We start from the raw sequence: 21,743 nt of genomic DNA on the forward strand, positions 1-21,743 counted from the left end.
GCATTGTTTAAATTGCCGCTACGAGTAAACAGCCTCAATTACATGCACAAGCACACAACGTGAAGTCAGGTCCTTGCTGCACATCCAGAAGCTTATGAACGGCTTCATAAGCGCGTTGTCTTGCAGATATCGCACCTTTTCCGAGAGCATGTGAGGCCGACGCGCTAGCAGAACACTCGCAGCGAAAAAAGGAGGGAAAATTAAACAGGTTTAATAAGCCTTCACAAGGTTGAGCCTGATCCTGCGGATTCTCTGCAGTCAGGATCTCGTCTGTGGTGCTGGTGAGATTTTTTGGTGTTCGTGGACGCCTTCCAGCACCGCCGAAAAGATTGCTTGCGCCGAGTTTAAGCGGCGGCAAGCGGCTGACAGGCAGGCCGGAAAAAAAGCTACATTTCTACCATTTTTAGCGTCCAGAAAATTATCTGTGCCACCTACGCGTGGTCTCTGATCACAGAAGAAGCGACGTCAACCGTTAATTTTGCTCTGAGGCCCATTTTCCTATTGTGAAACGAATGACTGGTGGCTCGAGCAGACACCAGTCGGAGGTTGGCGAACTTGGTTGAAGCGAAACTACAGCAAAGCGAACACCGCGTCAGTTCGCTTCGCGTAAGCGAATATTGCCCGCCGGGAACGGCGAGTTGCAGTTTCGGCTCTTCGCTGACTTCGCCACCATGCAACGAAACGTACGGTACGTTCCGGAAGCGCACCAGTTTGAGATATGTCGAACTCCTGTAATTATTTGATACAAAATGGCGATTAAGGCGTTGTCACTGCATGCACTTACTGTTAGCATCTGCGCCGACAGATGGATAGAGCACTAGTGCAGAAGAGTGAACCCAAACAGTCCTGAACTAAATAGCGCAAAATTGTGAACCGGCAAAAAAAAAAAAAAAGATGGGTGCGCTGTGAATAAGATTTTTCCATCTGCTGTTGAATGCTTAATTGTTGTTGAAGATGGGTGTGCAGCAATTCAGCTGTTGCATGAATGGAAAATACAGGCACCTTTATACTTGTTGTTTTAGTAAGACGATAAAACCTATCTATATTTTTGAATAAACATTTTATTGTTAATGTTCAGTTGTATAACATCGATCGATTTTACTGCGGGCAAACTGCGTTTGTTTTGGCTTCTTTACATGTGGAGCAGGCTAGACGCAGGTTAATTTTCCTAGTAATCGCTAAATTAAGTACTACACTGTGGGTGTTTTGTGCATTTTCTGGGTGTTATTTACACGCGAATCGCAAAAGATTGCCAATGCTAACCTTATCAAGGCGAGACAGCGTGTTAAAAAGGGGTGTGAGATGAACGGCTGCTTAGTTCAGATGTCGTAATATCTGCTTTCGTTTTCGGTATCATCATCAAAACAAGAAAACAAAACTGATGGCGGCAAGCGCGGCAGCTTGGGCGGCGTGCAGTCGTGCTTTCGCTTGGTTAGTTTTGGTGAATTCACCACAAATGTACGCGAGAGGTTAATTCTAAAGGAAGCGCGTAGCCTGGTGCGACCGAAATAGGCGCCTGTAAAAGGCACGACGACGTCAGGCAGGCGGAGCATCCCTTTCTGTTTGTGTGGTCACTCCGGAACAGTCGATGGGGGAATGCGCGGAATGTTTGCTTCATGAATCGAACTTGACAAAACTAGAAAAGTGTACGCAAATGTGGTTCGGCAAAACCTCAACGAATTGGTGGTCATCACACTTTTGTTGCGGTGACATGGAATAATTGGCCGTTTCCGAGAGTGCTATCCGTTCCAGGGCGAGACCGTTCCCTTGGAGAGATCCGGACATGTGCTGTGCTTCGTCGACTACGAGCTATGACCAAAAGCCACTCATCTGCAGCCCTTCACACCCTAAGCACAGTGGGTTGGTCACCCACTGGACGCAGGTGTCAGCAGAACCGCCATGGTTTTATAGTGAGATCATTGCCGCCTCGTCATCCCAGGCACGAAACGATCGCTACGTCTGGCGGAAGTAAGGTCCTTGTTCTTGAACATCGGAACAGCGTCTACGATGGCCACCTCTAAGTTTACACTGATATGACTCTCGGAGCAGACATGGGCAGTCCTGCTCAGCCGCATTTGTAGCGCCTTGAAATATTTTGGGCTGGACGTCTACAAAGAGTAGTGTCGTCCACTTCGGGGGAATCATTGGCCATTGCAAGGTCTCTTAAACGTCTGTCTTTCTGCAGGCCACCGAGAGCCGTCATTCTGTCTGACTCAAGTCTACACTACAGCGTCTGCAACGAGGGACCTCCGATGATAAATTTACCCTCTGAGCTCACCTGGCTGAGAAAGCTACTGTTGAAAGGAATCACAGCTTTCTTCCCGTGGCTACCATCTCACGTTAGAGTCGCTGGTAACACGGTGGCTGACCTTCTTGCTCAAGAAGCCCGGTATTATTCATTTTCAGTGGCTGTCCCAAAGGATGAGAACTTCGCTAGGCAGCTAGAGGTGCAACACTTTTCTGCACTTTGGCCACCTTTGCATCTTCCTTAATTTATGCGAGGCTTGCCGCGCGACAGAGCCACTCTCTTTTATCGACTGCGCACGAACTCAGCCTTTGTGCCAGTATGGTTGCACAAGATTCACGGTGCCACGTCAACTATGTGTGTACACCGTGATGTGGGTGATGTGAGCCATTTCCTTCTAGTGCGCCCGCGTTTTTGTGCCGAACGTGAGGCACTCCTGGAAAATTTGAAGAGGCTGAATGTTCCTATAGATGACGTCTCATGCATCGTGTACTCTGAGGGTTGCCGAACTGAACGGTGATTATAGTTGGATACAACTCAAGAACGAAGTGGCTTTTCCCTGTCAAAGGACCCCCTTCCAGCCATTGCCGTTGAAGAATTCTCATGAGCCTGCTGTGTGGATAGTGCCCTCCCTGCATTGTCACGCCGCTCCTTGCACTGTCACACTAGCAAGTTCACGAGAATCAGCAGATGCCATTGGTTGGAAGGGGGTCCTTTCACGGGGAAAAGCTGCTTCATTCTTGAGTTGCATCCGACTATAGTATCGCAATCACTATTGAAGTTTTTGGAGGACACTGGCCTTATGGAGCAGTGGTAGAGGCGCAATCACTTAAATCAGTGGCTCAGGTGGTGAAATTGCTGAGAGGCTGCTGCAAGGCTAATCCCACCTGTAAATTTGCACTATCACCACCACCGTTTCTGTACCACTGTCCTGCCGATGACCACTGCCATTGCTTGCATTAAGACGCAACACTAGGCTGACTATTTTGGAGCTGAAGTGTGGCACGCATTAATGGTTGGCCGCTGCCCGAAGCACACAAGCAAAGGCGTGAAAGTTGCAACATCATGGCGACCGAACTACAAGGACAGTGGCCAGAGTGAAAATTAAAGAATACACATTTTTATGTAATTGAAAATGTGGCCCATTGTGAAAAACCAATGATGCAACCATCATCAGGCCAACTAAAAGAAACAGGTGGTTTGTGTGAAAAGCATGGGGCAGAAAACTACAGAAACGCATGCAAATTGGGCACATGCAGGTAAGGAAGATTTCTTGCTCATTTAGAATTTGTTGTGGCACGGCCCATCAAATGAACTTGAATAACACTTGCTGTTGGTCTAGTTGGTCTTCCATGAGCTTTGCTGAACCAGCACAAAAACACCACAGACAAGTAGAAGGAGGACGTGGATGGAAGTGCTGAATTTTCAGTGCTTCCGTCCACGTCGTCGTTGTTCTGCTTGTCCGTTGTCCATTTGCACTCGTTCATCGAAGGGCCAATAAAATGTCTTTTGGATTATTTGTATTGCATATTTTATTCCGTTCAGAAAAGTGGTGGAAGTTGAGGTAAAAGCTGCATATAGTAGCTTGAAAGCAGTCAACCCTGTGATATGTGTGATGTTTTAAAACGCGTTTCTGTTTCCAAAGTTCAGAATTTTTTTCTGAGGAGGAGGTCGCCTCAGACAAATCAAATTTTTTGCATCTTACAGGCGCCATAACTCGCCGTCGCAGTGTTAGCTTTAAGGCTGTCTGCGCTCACTTTCAGTGTCGCTGCATTCATGATGTAGGCTGCACTGACAGTGTGAATGCATATGAACAATGTGGAAGTGACTGGAGAAGCAGTGTAGGCAAACGTTGAAAATAGGATATGGGTCATGGGGCTGCGAAGTGTTTGAGAGGGAGTAAAATTTTATTATTGCAGATCTGTTCCCATTTGGCAGCTGTGCAGCCTTCCCAGCAGGGGCATAAATGTAGGCAAGTCGCAAAACGAAGGCTACTGCTTTGCTAGCTTCAAAATGCACTGCTGCTCCCTTTACATTTTTGGAGCCAAAAATGCTTTACATGTAAGATTTTTTACAAGCAGATATTTTGATGGGAAGTTGTTTTCAAAGGAATTTGAGCTTGCAGCAAGAGTTCCTCCTTGATGGCCTTGTTTGGCCACCTGCGACTTGGAATCACATTGAAATGGATGTTGTTCCTCCTTTTCTGAAATGCAGTGCTATTTCAGAGGAACAGCCACGATGATGGCATAGTGGCTAAGGCATTCTGCTGCTAAGCTCAAGGTTGCAGGCTTGAATCCCAACTGTAGTGGGCGCCTTTCGGTGGGGCCAAGTATGCTGTGTGGTGTCCTTGTACATGGAAGAACAGCAGTTGGTCAAAATCAGCCTGGAGCCCTCCACTCGTTACCCATGGGCAGTGTTAGGGCATTAATCCCCACACACAATGCCTGTACAAAGAGCCCTAAGATAGGCAGGATCGGAGCTTGTAGTGAATACACAGTTGCAAATCTAGATGTCATACCAGTCAAATTTTTAGGGGAGTCCCTCCAAGGTGGAGTAAATTTATAAGGAAGTGCAGCCATATGGCTACAAAGGAAAACTATACAGCTTTCTCAGAAACTTCGCAGTTAAAGGAAAAAATATTTGTCTTGGTCCGGGGTTCGAACCCGGGACCACCTCTTCACCGGAGCAGTCGCTCTACCAGCTGAGCTAACCGGGACGGCAAGCTTATGGTAGGGCGAGAGCGAATTGATCAGTAACTTGAAGTGACGTAGTTTACTTGATGGCAGTGACTGTTTGGCATAGGTCTCTGTTACAGTAATGCATAGGCCCTATGGGATAGTGGCTCCGTGCATTTGTTTTCCTTATTGAAGCCATACTACAGATGAGTCGTATGTTATTCATTTGTTCTGAAAGTGAAGTTTTGAGTCTCTGGACTATATTCATTGCATTTGTGTGCAATCCAGATGCAGCATTTTGTCATGAAAAAATGCCTCGAATTCGCCCATTGGTTTGTCATGTGCACCCAGTGGCACCGATGACATTAGTATAGAAACCGTGACTGGTGAGTTTTCGGCGCTGTTCGTAGTGATTGAAGTTGTCTCGTTAGTCTGAGCTGAGCTGATTGTGTTGGCAAGTCTAGCAGCGTGAACCATTGGCAGAGTAGCATACTTGTTATTACATGGTAAAAATGGGGTGTGATATCTTTTTATGTCGAGCATGTAGCCCACACAAGTGCCTACGGTGTTTCTTTGTATCAGTGCTGTATAAAACTCTGAAGCGCATCTGGATGGTGTGATAGTGTGTTAGATAATTTAGTCTGCAACATACAGGAAAAATTCCCAGTGATGTCCCTTTAATTGTCCTCAGATCTGCTGCACAAGATCATGCACTATGCATGTCATGTGGGAGGCAGCCACTTGCAGTAGACATTCCTGATTTTATCCACGGAAGGGCTGGCTGCATCACTCTAAGCTCTGCCTCAGAACTGTTCTGAGGGAAGTTATTAGAGAACTCACTACAGTCAACATTGATGACATTGATGTTTGGCTTTGTAAATGCACACTGACCATTGTTAGCTGCTAAGAATCGGGTGTGTGCTGTGTAGATAAGACTGTAGGATTCTCTCAAGTTTTTTTATTTGAAGAAATCACTCACGTTGATTCAGGAAACATTTGTGAGCAAATTCTTTGCTCTGTAAATATTCCGTATGTTGTGACCTGATGCTAGGTACCGCAGTTGTTATGAACGTTTGTGCCTAATTAGAATGCCTCTTGTGAAGATCATTATAAACGGGCTTGACTGGGCTTTCGGTCTCTTTTTTGTGTGAGGTGTTGGTATAAAAGTGGAAGCATAAACCATGTTGCAATGCATTATAAGCTAGTAAACAGACATTCTTCTAGTTTTATGCGCTCTTAACAAACTTTCTTGCCCAACAGTATGCTATACACAAGGTGCACCTTGTTGTTTTATGCAGTCTTAGGCTGAGTGGTATTCTGGGGCCCAACAAAAGAATTCTTTCCTATGTTTCCCTCACAATATTTGCCGAATATGCAGGCATTTATGGTACTACTATCAGGCAGATGTAATTGTGAGAAATTCAGTGATTACAGGAAGTTGCTTTGGAGGCATATGAAGAACTTTTCTTGTCTGCAATGTTGCCCCTGATCATACTCAGGTTGAGTCTGGTCATATTTGTTTATGCAAGTCAGAGAAGCTGCTTAATGATCAGAGCAGAATTTTCATGACAAGCATGTACTGAAAGGCACAGTAGTTAGAAAAGCTGACAGCTGGATTGCTCAGGTGCAGAGACTGCTGCTGTGTAGGAGAGCTTTGTACCTGATTGCTCTACAAAATCTTGCACAGCTATGAAATTCCTGAATATGAAGTTTTCTAACAGTATGTCACTGTTAACTGTTTTCAGATCACCTGAAATGCCAAAAAACAGAGTGCAGTCATATTTGTTATCATTTCTTGTACCAATTAGATAATGCTTGTCATATGCTGCAGCCTGTCATAAATTAAAACTGATGATGATTGTAATGACTTTGAGCTCACTGAATCAGAACAAAGGAAATGGTGGTTATTTTAAAATAGGGTTATGTTCTTTTGTTGAAAGTTATCAATAACTCATAGTTGTCCGCATTGCTTGTGTTGCAACTTTTGCATGGTAGAACTTGGTCTATTATGCGGCTGGTTTTATGTTCCTTAATGTATATGATAAGAGTTCCCTACAGCTAATTGTGGCTGCAGTGATGCTACATTTATGCCATCTAGTCTCTCATATCCGCCGAATTAACCTTGTCCTGTGCCACCTGCAACCACCTGATCTCTGCAAGCTTCCTAATCTCATCCACCCACCTGAGTCTCTGGCGCTGCCTGCTATGCATGCCTACTTTTGGAATCAACTCTGCTATCCTGAGAGACCATCGGTTATCTTGCCTTTGCATTACATGCCTTGCCCAAGCTGATTTCTTCTTGATTTTGAACCAGGCTATCTTTAAACCGTGTTTGTTCCCTGAGCCACTGTGCTCTCTTCCTGCCTCTTAACACCACTCCTATCATTTTCCTTTCCATAGCTCGCTGCACTGTCCTCAGCTTAATTCTAAGCTTTTCTTAAGCCTACATGTTTTTGCCCTGAAGGTGAGTGCTTTCAATGGACAACTGTCATATATTACTTTAATTCCTCTTGAGGGATGCTGGTAAGCTACTATTCATGACCTGAGAATGCCTGCCAAATGCACTCGGCCCCATTCCTGTCCTCCTAGTTATTTTACTCTCGTGCTCTGGGTCTGCAGTCACTGTGTACCCTGAAGTGGATGCATTCCCTTACCACTTCAGCTGCTACACAGCCTACCGTGAACAGTTGTTCCCTTGCCAGGCTGTTGAACACTACTTTAGGTTCCTTCATATTAACTTTTCTTCTCTGGGTGCACAGTCATGCTGACAATTCATCTTCCCTGAGTTACTTAGCATATTTGCACTGCTTTTCAAGGAAAAAAAGATTGTCCGAAACTGATACAAAATAGCAGACTGCGAGTAAATTTGGTCGTGTCATGTGGAAACCGCGCTGTACTAAAACAAACAAGACACACTATAAGGAGGACAGACGAAGCGTGAACTTTCAACTGATTTTATTCCGAATGGTTTACGCTATTTATGTGATACAGAGAATGACATGATAAATTTTGTTTACGAAAGAAAAATGAAAGCACCACAAACAAGGACAACCATCACCCATCCTCATTACTTACTCAGCGTGAAGAACTCAGCCACAAAAATTCTCTATCTTCAAGAGTTAATGATTTAGCACTGACACAATTTTCTGCACCGGCGGTTCTTTGTTTCAGTACAGTGCGGTTTCCACACGACGAACCACCAACTAGCCCCTGTTATTGCTCTCTTAGAGTAAATTTGGTTGATGTTGGTCTATATAGAAAGTATTGCGTTATAGTGTGTGGAGTTTAACATTCCGAGGCTGCACATATGGGCTATCTGAGTCCTGTAGTGGAGGGCTGTGGATTAATTTTGACTACCTGGGGTCAGATTTAATCCAGAGCGCTGACACTTTTATTTTTGCATTTTGCCTTCGAAATGCAGGCACTGAGGCCAGGATTCAGCCCTGTAACCTAGCCATCCTGTAACCTAAACTAACAGGTCAGTGCAGAAACTGTGACAAAAGAAAATCACAGATGCACACTGTGATTAATATTCCATTTACACATTTGCAAGCATTTAAGCTACATTCATCATTCACACGAAGATGCTCACATTCTCAATTTGCAGTGATTACTTTGCACAAAAATAAATTTTAAGTTAACTCCTCTTACATTTTTTCCCCTCAAAGTGCAGTCTGTTTGTCACGAATGTGTATTGTCTCATTTTAACATGGAAGGCATTCGTCATAATTCATCTGCTGTTTGGTGTGGACCGACTAGTGCAGGCCTGACAGTATACTGATAAGTGCAGTGTGTCTTTGTTCGTAAACGAGAGTTCATGTTGCTGTGCTTTGTTGTTAGTGCATTGAACGGCTTGTACTGAACCCTCTGCTTCTCAGTGGTATTTCATGAACTACTCAAATACATGTTGAATGTCAGGCCCAGTGTATTTCTTTTCACTTTGGAGCATTTTTGTTGGCACCGGCCAGTTGGCTTACATTGCACCAAGAACAGGACAAGGGAAATTGTGCCCCATTTGTTCAGGCTGTGCCACTCGGTGCACTTGGGGACAAATAAGCAACCTTTCTGTAATAGCCTCAGGCCTGGCTGTTTTTCTGCCATTCTATTTTTGAAGTAGATTCTCAACGGCAGTACTTAGCAGCAGAACAGAGTAAGTACTCCTAGTAATCTGGTTCTTAAAACTAGATTCAATCATTTGAGCACAGGACTTCAGGAGCACAGATTCCATACAGAAAGAACCAATTGTCCTCTTTGTTGTCTGGGGTGTGCAGAGTCTAATGAAACTAAACTATTGAATAGGACTGGTAGACTAAATTAGAGCCTGTCGTAGCAAGAAAGTTGTCAGTATGCCCAAAAATTTAATTAAATTGTCCGCTTTTGGGAAAATCATAGTAGAGTAAAACTAAAGTAAGCTCATAGAATCGTTTGTACTTAGCATAGGAGGAGGAGGATAGGCAGGGAGGTTAATTTAGCATAGAATGATTCTAGAAGCCAGCAATGCCATTAGTTTCTGCACATGACTGGAAAGAATTCATTTGGAAAACTATGCTGTACAGAATACTAGTGCAGAGAAAGTATTCGCCAACTTGGTGCTCTCTGACCTGCGCCCAGCTTGAGCACACCGTGGTCGGTTCCGTACTACACATTAAGAAGACTTCTCTGTTTCAGCACTACACAAATAAAGAACCACCTCAGTTGCAGAAAACGCTTAGCTACTTTGATGTCAAATAATGTTTCTAAAAGAATTCCCTCATTAACAATAATGGAAGAGCTGTGATGCTTGAAGCAAGCAAGAATACTTTTGATCAGCGAAGCACCCTTCACGCAAACGAAGTGTTGGAGGTGTGGTTCTTTAGATGACCTTGTGCACACGTGCTTCTCCACATGAAACTCTGGGAATTTATTTTTAGCTCATTATGGCCTCAAGTGCAGTGACCTGGAACTCATTGAATGCATAAAATCGTATAGTTGAACTTGAGAAAAAAAGATGCCAAGGCGAAGTAGCCCTTGAAGAGTTGGGGGTATGTCACCATGATGTGGTTCTTTAGGTAACCTAGCCCATTTATTTATTTATTTATTTATTTATTTATTTATTTATTTATTTATTTATTTATTACAGATACCTCAAGGGCACTTGGGTGAGGGCTTTACATGAGGGGGAAGAGTGGACGAAGAGTGCCAAATTCGCTTCCCAAGATTACAATTCGTGGATTCATTTCTACATAATGCGTTCTCAAGTGCAGCAAAACCACGAAAAAATGTTCTGCATTTTTCGGACTTAATTGCAATTCTTTGAGATATGGCTTGCAATAAGCAAGCCATAGATTCCCTATGTTTGACTCTGGAGGACCAGATTTTGATTTTAGCCTGTAGGCAATGTCACTTAAAGGGTTACGTGATAGCACCACACCTCCAACTTTTCAATGGTGGTGTTGCCTTTGCTGCAGTGACGGACACACACTAATTATGAACAGCAATTAGGCAGAAGATTGTTTTCTGCATTTTTCTGTTTTAATCATAATTATTTGCGAAGTACTTTCTTGTCAAGTTTCCAGAAATGTTATTCTGCAATAGCAAACAGCAACCGAGCAGGAGTATATTTATCAGACAGGTAGGGCTGGGCACAGCTGGGAATGTTTATCTCATTCAGCTCATTTCTTGACCAAGCTGTTTTCAGTGTGTTTTCCTGAATGCATCTTCATGTACAAGTGCTTTTGGGTTTTACGTTCTTGACCACGTGGTGTTTTTTAATCTAGTCTTCTTTCATTCCTTTTGTTAGTATACATTGCTGCCACAGTCTTTTATTGGAAATGCCCAATAGGCAATGTGGAGACCACGGGAGCATTGACGTTATTGATGCAACTCGGGTCCGAAGGGTACCTGTGTATCGCATGTTGCTGCCGTCTTCAGCCAAGGGTGTCTCTGCATGATAACCCATTGATGCAGCTCATTGCTTGGCTGCGGTGAACGTCCAGATTTGCTGGGCGTTCTGTCGAGGTGAGGTCGATGGGATGTGAACTGCCATCACTCCGGGGCTTGAGAGCAGCCCCACAGGGTGCATGAGCCGTCTGCGTGCACTGGGCTTTTTTGCATGGTCATCTGCCAGGATGTATGGCTGTGTCTGGCAAGGGGTGTTGGGCGTTGCATCGGGATCCCCCTAGGGTGGGCAGCCAGGAACACTAGGGAACAAGACCACGATGCACAGTGCTTGAATATGTATATGGTGATTGAGCCAGTGAGAGACAACAGTGGGCGTACCAGGGGCAAATCTAAGGGGAATGCAGGGGACCAGGTGGCTGCCTCTTGTGTGACATTTCTATTGAATAACAACATTGACATTTCTTTTTTTCTATGAATATATTTAAAGAAACACATTGTTTTTGTTGGCCTCCATTCCCAACTGACCTCTCACTTCCCAAGAGTTGCTAATAAATCTGCCCCTGATATGTGCACAAGCATGTAGCACAGTCTGCTGGGGAAAATTACATTAAGAGAAAAGGTTAATTTCAGATTATTCAAGAATATTTAGAGAGTGAAATTGCAGTTTGTGACAGCTTCTTATTTGGTAGCACCTAATCCACTTCTCATGCTCAAGCCAAGGATGCAGGATCAGAGCTGTTTTCCGTTTACTGTTTCTTTTCCTCCAAGGTGACATGCCAGTGAAACTATTGTCTGTGCTTCTGTAAGTGTGCTTCAATTTTTCTATGATGCTAAAGTATTCTTTCATAATGTATCCAGGCCACCACTTTTATGAACTGGCTAAAGCATTGTACTGCTAAGCATGACGTCGTAAGATCGAATTCCGGCCGTGGCAGCTGCATTCCGATGGTGGTGACATGCAAAAGGCTGATTTTTTTAAAACACAGTGTAAAAAGGACACATACGACACAGATGTGGACTGGACATGCCTGTCCCATCCACATCTGAGTCGTCTGTGTCCTTTTTGCACTAAGCCGCCGTGGTGGCTCAGTAGTTATGGTGCTCGTCTGCTGACCGAAAAGACACAAGTTTGATCCCAGCCGTGGCGGTGGAATTTCGATGGAGGCGAAATTCTAGAGGCCCGTGTACTGTGCGATGTCAGTGCACACTAAAGAACCCCAGGCGGTCGAAATTTCCGCAGCTCTCCACTGCATCCCTCATAGCCTGAGTCGCTTTGGGACGTTAAACCCCGAAAAAACCAAGAAAACCTTTTTGCACTATGTTTTAAAAAAACTATTACCAACTAGCCCAAACAAGGCTACTGTTGCATCAAAAGACCAATGTCTTATGCAATGTCAGTGTGCGTTAAAGAACCCAAGGTGGCCCAAATTAATGTGAAGACCTCCCTATAGTTTTTGCATAGCTATCATGCAGCTTTGAGACAGTAACTGTCGCATATCTGACCACTGTTATGTAACTGCAAGAAAAGATCGGCTCTATGCACGTTAACATTCCTCATTGCAGTGTGATTCATCTTGCGCCTGTCACAGATGTGGTGGTTGGGAGCATGCAATTGTTTCACTGTCACGTGATGGCAGTTTGCATAATGACTTGACCACGAACACATGTTCTGTCTGCTTTGTCTCCTGTGTTTGTCTTTCATGTAAGTGCAATTTGTTTTTGATCGAAGCAGTACATTCAGGACCGACAAATAGTTGGATCAACAGGCAGACCAGCTGAACAAGATCTTCACAAAAAGGATGTCTTTGATATGTCTTCATATACCTTGAAGGAAAAATTACTGAGGACAATTAAGACCACTTACATCCTTTGAATATGAAAGCATTGTCTCATTGTGAGTGCTGTTTCTAGATTCATTAAAGATTCCTTCCTTTCTAAAGACACACCTACTCATTATCATGCAATCGTAAGGAAACACATACACTAGGTTCCCCTTTATTCGCTGGGAAGCAGTGCGGCTTTGTGGCCCATGGGTTGCGTGCTCTCCTCGCAACCTGTAGGTCTTTGGTTCAGTTCGCCGCACCTTCGAAGGAAATTTTAATTCTCTTTGCTGTAGGCATCACTATCTTATTGTCTACTGCTGATGTCATGCAAGACGACGGTGACGTCACTGGGGGGGTTTTCGGACCACTGCTGCTGGTCAGCGCCAGCAGGTTTCATTGCCAATAAGTCATATAATACTTTCAGATTAAAAATTCTGACATCGAGCTAGAACATTCCAATGAAAGGGAACCACAATGAACGGGCCTCATTCATTGTATCAGTAGTGAATATTTGAGGGGGTTCAAAATCACCCACTTGGTGGCAGCTCATCAGTATGCCCTGCCTCAGAAAGAGGACATCTGTGCGAACTTAGCTGAAGGACAGAAATTGTTAAAAATATATCTTGGACAAGCCGACCTACAGAGGAAGTTAGTGATCCCAGCCGCTTTTGGCAAGCAACACGGCAAAAGGACTGTACAAACATAGCAGAATGGTCTTTTACTGCCTTGCCTGTGCCAGCTGTTCGGCGAAGGACAATGGGCCAAATTCTGCAAGGAATCCCAATGTGCCATGCAGCAAAAGACAACATTCTTGTCACCGGTGAGTCAGGGAATTAACGTGCGAGGTATCTGGTACAGGCAATAAAAAGATTGCAAAAGTATGGGTAGAACATCAACCTGCAGAAACATTTATTCTTCGTAGATGAACGTAACTTACTGTAGCTAAAAGCTTGCTGTAACAGGCTTACACAGGACAGAGCATGAAATAAAGGTGGTGGTGGGAGCCCCTGAGCTCAGAAATCCACATCTGAGCTCACATCATTCCTTGGCCTTGTGGATAATTGCGAGAAATGCATTCCAAACTGTGCAAACCGCCTTGGAGCACTTCACACTTCTGGTGAGATGGCCGTCGTGGAAGAGTGCAACGTAACAATTCAGGAAGTGAAGACTGTAGCCCCACACGCTGTCCTGCAGGTACGACTAATATGCAGTACAGGATCACATGGGAATGGAGCTGTCCTTTTTCACAATACTGACACGAGTGGATTCACATTGTGTTCGCTTTTCAAACTCTGAACCCTAGGATCAAAAAGCACTAGCCATTGTCTGGAGAATCCAAAAGTGACTTTATGGAAGATACGTGAAACTGATCACAGATCATCAGCCACTGGCATGTACCCCAGCCAGTCAACAGCATTGCTACAATGGAAGTGGCATATATTCACCGGTATATACATTTTGCTGCTAGCTGTGCTTTACTTGCTGGAAATGGAATAGTTTGAAATGGATGCTTTAATTTCGGATACCCTTTACCCAAGCTCCTAATTTTGTTCAGACTTCGATGCCACATTTTTGTTGAAACTTATTTTTCACTCAAAAAACACTGCAAAATCTCTTAGCAGTTCTGAAACGTCTTTCAAGGTTAGCCACTTCACATTCCTATTATGACAATGTGTTCCCTCACCTTAGCCTCAACTTCCTGCGCGTGGTGCCTGGTGCTCAGTTGGTGTACTAGATGGTATGGCGAACACTGGTCGCTGCCATGACTTAGGAGACCACATGGTTTGTGTCGAGGTGCATGTAAACGTCTGCACCAGCTGCCTTCTTGTGTACCTGGTCATGTAGTACATGCAGAAGCTGATTGCGCAAACTGAAAAGGACCTCGGATGAGGCACCATGATGTCACTCGAAAGCCAGGGTCCCTTGTGATTCCAGTGAACATTTGGGATCTGGCGCAAAGGGTCTGTGCTGGTGATTCCCCAGCTTCTGCTTGCACTGGAACATTGCACTAGGAGAAAAGCTGCACGTATGTTCATAGCCATCGACAGGGTATCAGCAACTGGTTCTGGAGTAGCATCGTGGCTGCTTCACGAATCGCTTCCCACAGCACGTATTACAAATAGTTGATGGACCGTTTCTTTGCTGGAACGAATGTCATAAGAAGAAAGCGCCGGTGCTGGAACTACAGAATAACACTCAGTGCCGCTTGAATAACACCATCTGCTGGGCTAGTTGGTTGCAATCCATATGTATCAGCAGTGTGAACACAAAACAGGAAGAATAAGAAGGTAGGACAGAGTGCTCAACTTCCAACTTTATTTGAAGAAAACTGAACCCGCACTTATATACACCCACCAGGGGGAATAATCAAGGCACGCGAACGAACTGGGACCCATAAGTTGTCCAGGGCATCAAAAGATAACAAGAATGACACTATACGATGAGTTCCATTCCATTAAATGGAGCACGAGTTACATGTGGAAAAAAGACTGGAAAAACACGGTTGAGGGCGCAAATTTTGCTAAAAAACATGAAAAGGCGAGAAAACGGTAAAAGATTAGTGATAAGAAGAATGAGCGCCAATAATTAACATGGCTAGAACGAAAAAGCAACATGTGAAGTGTGCCTCTAAAATCCAGGTAAAATCAGATAAAACCAGAGAGAAAGGTGATTTTTTTTCAGATAATTAGATAGACGGGGCGGTTATATGCAACCTTCCCTAAGCCCTGGGAGTTAGGTGGATTCAACGATTTCGCACATCAGTTGGTTTTTATGTTTTCTTCAAGACAGTTGCTGTCTTAAAACAAGGAATGCATTTCTTTTTGCTGTCACATACCCGGCAATGGGCACACAAATTCCTCAATGGCGCCCTAGATAAATCGTTTTTATGTTCCATTGACCTTTCATTAAACATCTTCCTGTTTGGCCTATGTAAGCCTTACCGCAAGTTAAAGGAATGGAATATACAGTGCTCTTCACACAAGGCACAATAGGGTCTCGGTGCCTGGTTGTACAGCTACTGTCCTTTTTCTTTCTTTTTGTTAGCTTCGTGCCTGTGTAACAACGCAATTTTGAATACAACACAAAATCTAACAGACTCCGCTCTGAAAGGTTTTATCTGCATGCAACGAAGCACCAAAGCGTACATACATGGAAGAGCTATGCAAGATACATGTGGGATAAGTTGCACTCAGAGAGCACTAACAGAGTATTGTACAAGGTAATGATGGTAAAGAGAAATGTTGGAATGCAGTTTGCTCGCACAGAGCTTTGGAAATGTTAAAAATTCATGCCATATTCTGTGAAAAAAAAAATAAAGTAATTTTGACATCCAGTGTATACCTGCACAATCACAAGTATATGAGATTATTATACAACCTGCCACTGCAAAGTTACAGCCGGTTTCATAGTTGACAGTTATTTAACTTGAGCAGTTATGTTCGTGAATGCCTGCTTTTTATTTTTGCTATAAATTCACTGATGTTACTGTTGTACACACTAAACAAATAAAAATATCATAGCATGTAAATAATGTCTCAGTCATACATAATCTACCATTCAATACCTTGCACATCTTTTCACACACTCAAAGAATGCACATGAAAAAAAAAAAAAGAAAGTACCAAGACCTCTGCTATTATTTGTTGAACACCTAATAGGGCAGCCTTGATGCAGTATTGGGGGTTTTTGGAAAAAAAAAAACATGTTCAACGTAGTATCAAAACAGTGATTTCACATGAACAGTGTTGAAATAATTGTTCCATGTCACTCTTCATCATACCTGTTATACGACTGTGCATCTGGTGCAGATCCCTTCAGAAATAGCGTCCCTTGTAGCTTGTGCTACTCTGGGACGTTAAACCCCACAAAACCAAAAAATAAAACCTTCAGAAATGCACATGAGCATCTGTGTAAAAGCTGCTTTGTGTAAAAGATTGCTTTAACGCAAATAAACAATTGAGTACTTGCTGAACACTTCAGTGACCTAAGCTTCAGAAACATTTTCTGCACTGAACATTGCACTGGTGAAGGGTTTTTGCATTACACATATAAGGTGTGTTTTAAGAAACTACAACAAAAAGACTCTTATTTCCTCTACTACAATCAACAGACATATTTACCTTGCGTACCATGCATCATTGCCATATCTGGCATAAGAAGTGACACGAGATTTTTGAAATGTAAAGGAACACAGGCCTGAATTTGACACTGGGATACTACTTTATAAACATGCACATTGGCCACGTTCATTCCTACAATGCACTGGTGAAGCTACCCCACAACTCTCACTGTATCAACAGTTGTTGAATGCCAACTTTTGATGGTGTAAAACCAGGAGCATTTAGGAGAATATACAGTACGGCTAGTTGGAACAGCTGGTACTCTGTATTTTGTAATAAATTTGGGTCGTGTATAAGACCCCCAGGGGTCAAAATTAATCAAGAAACCTCTTCTTCTTCAGCGTGCTTCATAACCCAAGTGCAACTTTGGCTTGCAAAAATTTATTATTATTAGTTTATTCCTGTTTCCTTCATTCCTTGCTTTGCACTATATAATTGTCATTAAGTTGCCGAGCAGACAAAGGCAGATAACCGAGGTGCTTATTATGACATATACATTGACTGTTCAACGACTTTGGATTCCTTCATGTATATGTCGTTAAGTTGATTAGTGCAATTGAAAGTGGTTGTTATTGTTGCTGAAACAAGGTTTGCTTTGTAAGCAGTGCTGTAACATACGCCCCTCTTGCCTTCTCTCTCAGCCTGAGTGTCACATATTTCTTCAAAATGAATTTTATCACTCCAATTACATGTGCTGGGTTCTCTTTGTAATGTTATACTTCCTTCAGCTCTGTTCATGTCACTGGCAGAACTGCTGAAAGGACTGTATGACCAAGCAGTCAACATTTTTGTGCCCTTGCTCGTCACTGCAGCGGAAAATGTGCTCTGCAGTGCTCAGGGTGTGAATTATGAGCGCTGAAGGCATTATTAGGCCTCCATTATTTCTTATGAAAATAAGGACACTTGCGATGTCATCCTGTACAAGCATCTCTAAGCACAAGGTGCAGTTTATGCTTTTTGCACAACCCTCACAATAAAACCACCTATGTAAGTCACAACCTCAGTGCTAAAATTGGTGAGTCCATAGCCAAGACTGCTGTAGTCATGGTCAGTTGTGGCAGTAGCAATGTACATATCTGGTGACCCATCAGCTTCATCGTCGTTGCTTCTGTGCACACGCTCATGGGCCACTGTTGCAATTCCCTCAAAATCTGGGGCAACATTGCCGGTCGTCACAGGCCGCACATCTGCATGCACCAGTAGGCTTCTGTATGCGTACCGGAACTGCAGAACTGAGGGGTTATTGTTCCATCCCCCTCTGGCGGATGCAACTAAAGAACATTTCACGGTGATCTTGACTGAACCTGTATGTGCAAATGTAGCTGTAATGAAAATAAAAACACCATGATAATTTGCAATTGTTTTCCTGCCTTGGCAAACAGAATGGAAAAAATATATCTCCATTTCTAGTTCCTTTTTAATGCAACAAAGCGAAATAACAGTGAAAGCTTATCTAGTGAGAGCAGTTTCTAGTAGTGCTCAAAACGGCTTGGTTATTGCTTAGTAACTCGTTTGTTTTATAGCCAATAAGGCTCGACTTGTAGTCAGCCATGCTTATTTGCATCATGTCTGTTGCAGCCATGGTAATATGGAGAGCCTTCTGCTTTCATTTTTGATAATTATATTGCCAGTAGTTTTTTGTTGTCATCTTTATGTAGCTTCATTTTGAAATCTATATTCATGGAATGCTAAAATAATTTGAGACAGTGATATTTATTACTTATGCTTCCACCAGCATGGTAAAATGATTGGATTGTTTTGCATTCTTATTGCATTTTTGTTAACTTTCTCAACTCTACTGCACTCATTTTTAAATAAAATAACATGAAAAATACTTTTCTTCATTTCCTTTCAAGAATTGCAGCATGTTTATTCTGTATCTAACTCTGTGCTGTCCTATTGTGGCTCTGTATTTGACTTTTGACTACATTTGTTATGAGCAACACTACACTAGGAAGTCACTGGGCTAGAGTTCGGACCGGCAGGTATTTTGTTATTGCCTTAATTATTCAGCGATAGACTAAATCTGCATGCTGTAAGCATGTCTAATAGGATAGCATTATTTCTATAAATTGGTACACTTGTGTACTGACATGTATATGAAACACAATATGCAGTCCTACCTGCAAACAGTGAATCGGAGAGCTTCTGGGCAAGTTCTGCAGGACTCTTCAACGAGAATGCCAAACTTACGACATTCTCCTCTCCAAGATGCATACGAGCTCAAGAGATGGAAGACTCAGACACATAAGCTTTGTAGATACTAGTTGGAGCATCGTCTACTTTTGAAAATTGAATGTTGCTGCTCGCAGCGGTGCTTTGAAATCCAATGCAGTTGAACTGTGCGAATTTAATATATCAAAGGCCCTGAAAGAAACATTAAAAGAAGATTGCACTACTTATGCAAACAAGAACTTTACGTCGGAACTCACCGATCGACATCAGCAATAAATTCTGCGGTTCCACCGGACCCATGCAAGTTTTGTATTCCAAACTCCTTGGCAAACTTTAGGCTTTTCCTCACTGATGCACTGAATGTTTGTGCAGCCAATCGCACTTTCATAATTTGTCTGTAGTTCTCAATATGGGCCCTCCAGAGTTTATTTGCTGCTCGAAGACCGTCAGCTTCTTGCAGGTCTTGCAGCTTTTCGACAAACCCCCATTCATTTGACTGCAAAAGACAATAAATATATTAGAGGCGAATTACATTTTATCAAACTTAAATACCTTACTCCATATTCATTGCTGTGCAGTGTTTTCTTATCGTCCAGGAGGTTGCTGAGTAATTTTAATCCATGGGTAGCATCGAATACCAGGGACACGGTCCTCGATTGGTTGCAGGGGTGGGGAAAGGCCGTCACAATTAAACTGCTCACTTGTAGCTTCATGGATCTGACAGCCAAACAGCTTGCCCATGGATACATTAGCAGCTAGAGCATTGCAATCAACAGCACTGACGTTCAGTGAACATTGTGTCACCTGCTCGAGTTAATTGCTCCCCACTGAGTCCACTGTTGAGGAAGTGTCCGAAGGGAATTTTCCATGGAGCTGCCATGCCAACTGTCATGAGCACAAGAGCATCTCCAGCTAATGATGAGCCATCTGTGTCCAGTGGACTCTGACTGTTTCCCAACTCAACGTAGCCAATTAGTTTCCCTGTCATAGTGTCCATCTCACACCTTTTCCTAATACTCATTCCGTCTAGCATTAGGCAGCAAAGCCACTCTTGTTCATTTTTTTTTGTTTCAAATGATGTTTTGATATGATTGAGAGCATAATTTGTAAACCCTGGCCATGCATCAATCACTTTGAGCCAGGTGCGAATTGTCTGCTTGCTGGGCATTGGGAAAATGCTGGCCACATATTCATACGCCCTTGGAGACTGATAATACAATGTAGTGGCGAACTTCCTTATCCTCTCACTGTATCGTCTTTGTGATGGTGATTTGGGCTTGTTAGAGCGCCAGCTTTTTACAAGCTCTCGTGGCAGTTCTCCAAATGCATATCCAGTGCTTGTCCATTCGGAGAAATCAGTTGTTTTTCTTTCATTTCATTTAGAAGGCTTTTGAGGTCAATCATTCTCTTCTTTTAACTGTTGTGTGGCTGAATAAAGTTTTCTTCGCGCGACAGAGAGCTTTTCCTTGACTGTCCGCAGTCGAGTTCTTGGAGATTGTGAGGCAATGTACAGGTGATCGTGGCTTACTCCTTTAAGGAAATTCTTCTCCGGGAGGTTTGAAGACTCTTCTGCAACTGCCTTGTCAATGGTCACAAAAGCTTAGTTTGGTCAAAACTGCACAAAGTTTGAAGACTTTCGCGGTAAAACGTCTGCAAAGAATTCTAGACCACCGCCTTTGTCAAATCTCCACGGCCGACAAACGAGATGGCGCCACCTGTGCAGTCGCTGAGAGAGCATTGTTTGGTTTCGTCGTTGCTGCAGACGATGCAAATACCCGACTCCTTTTGATTGAAGTAAGTCTCCAAAACAAATGTAGTGCAGAAAAATTAGGGAGATGCGTTTCCGAAGTGAACGCAACGAACCATGAAAAAATCGTCTGCCAGCTACTTCCGGTTTCATATTTCTTTCATCCGTGCTTGCGGGCATCGTTTTTTCACTCATTTTTTTTTTGTGCTGCGACATTGCTTATTGCACAGCATCACCGTGAGATCAGCGCGTGCTGCGTATGAACACTCTCATGAGCGCAGAAATTGACAGTAATGAAAGGTAAGAGTGTTTTTGAACTAGTTTAAAGGGACACTGAGGAGAAATTGAAGTTGGCTTGTATCCATAGAATACCAGCTCCTGATCACAAAAACGCCCCTCTTCCTGAAAACAAAGCTCTTGTAATGTAGAAAATAGCAAGAACCAAAATACAGGTATCGCCGCCACAGGCCAATCTCGCAAGTACAAGCGTGATGACTTCCTAGGACAAGAGGCGCCACCATGGAGGAATTTTCCTTACTTCATGGAAGCCACGAATCTCTGAGGCTTGCAAAGGAAGGTTGCGCACCGCACCGCTCGCCGTCAGAAATCACGGAGTCTCCGTTTACGTCACGTGTCACGTCACTCCGTTCTGTGTCGTCATAAGAGTTCTCCGTGTCGTCATAAAAGTTCTCGAGTTTGAATTGGAGCGGAGGGAAAAATTTTTCAACTTCGAATCCAAATTTCTTTGAAATAAATGCATCTTTCGCTCCCGGACAAGCGTCAACAAAGCCATGAAATGCCGAACTATCAGATATTGCTAACAAAAAAATTTTGATAGGGTTCTCCTCAGTGTCCCTTTAACTCGTCGGTCATTGTATATATGTTTTTCAGCCGCACTACGAATGCAACGAAGGGGAAACTTTCACAGTTTAGCAGACGATAGATGTATTTTCTTCAACACACCGCGTCTCAACACATCGCACTCCATAAGCGCCATAAACATAGAAAGCCTCCTACCAGTTACATAATTTTGGTTGAATTTCATGCGAAAACACGCTGCAAAGTACAGCAGAGTCG

General features: G+C 43.3%; 1 long non-coding RNA gene across 4 annotated transcripts; it reads right to left on the reverse strand.

Moving 5' to 3' along the window:
• Positions 1 to 1,374: 1,374 nt before the first annotated feature.
• On the reverse strand, positions 1,375 to 20,721 carry LOC144104887 (uncharacterized). 4 transcript variants are annotated; one of them, XR_013308647.1, is made up of 5 exons: positions 19,477 to 20,618; positions 19,177 to 19,415; positions 18,868 to 19,111; positions 17,964 to 18,066; positions 1,375 to 11,099 (listed from the first exon to the last, which is right to left on the reverse strand). It is a non-coding gene; the product is annotated as an uncharacterized LOC144104887 (long non-coding RNA). The 4 variants fall into 4 exon arrangements; XR_013308648.1 differs by lacking the exons at positions 1,375 to 11,099; positions 19,477 to 20,618 and adding an exon at positions 20,635 to 20,721 and having other exon boundaries at positions 14,794 to 18,066; XR_013308646.1 differs by lacking the exon at positions 1,375 to 11,099 and having other exon boundaries at positions 14,794 to 18,066; positions 20,448 to 20,632.
• Positions 20,722 to 21,743: the final 1,022 nt, after the last annotated feature.

Source organism: Amblyomma americanum, chromosome 9 (assembly GCF_052857255.1).
Source record: "Amblyomma americanum isolate KBUSLIRL-KWMA chromosome 9, ASM5285725v1, whole genome shotgun sequence".
Lineage (NCBI taxonomy): Eukaryota > Metazoa > Arthropoda > Arachnida > Ixodida > Ixodidae > Amblyomma > Amblyomma americanum.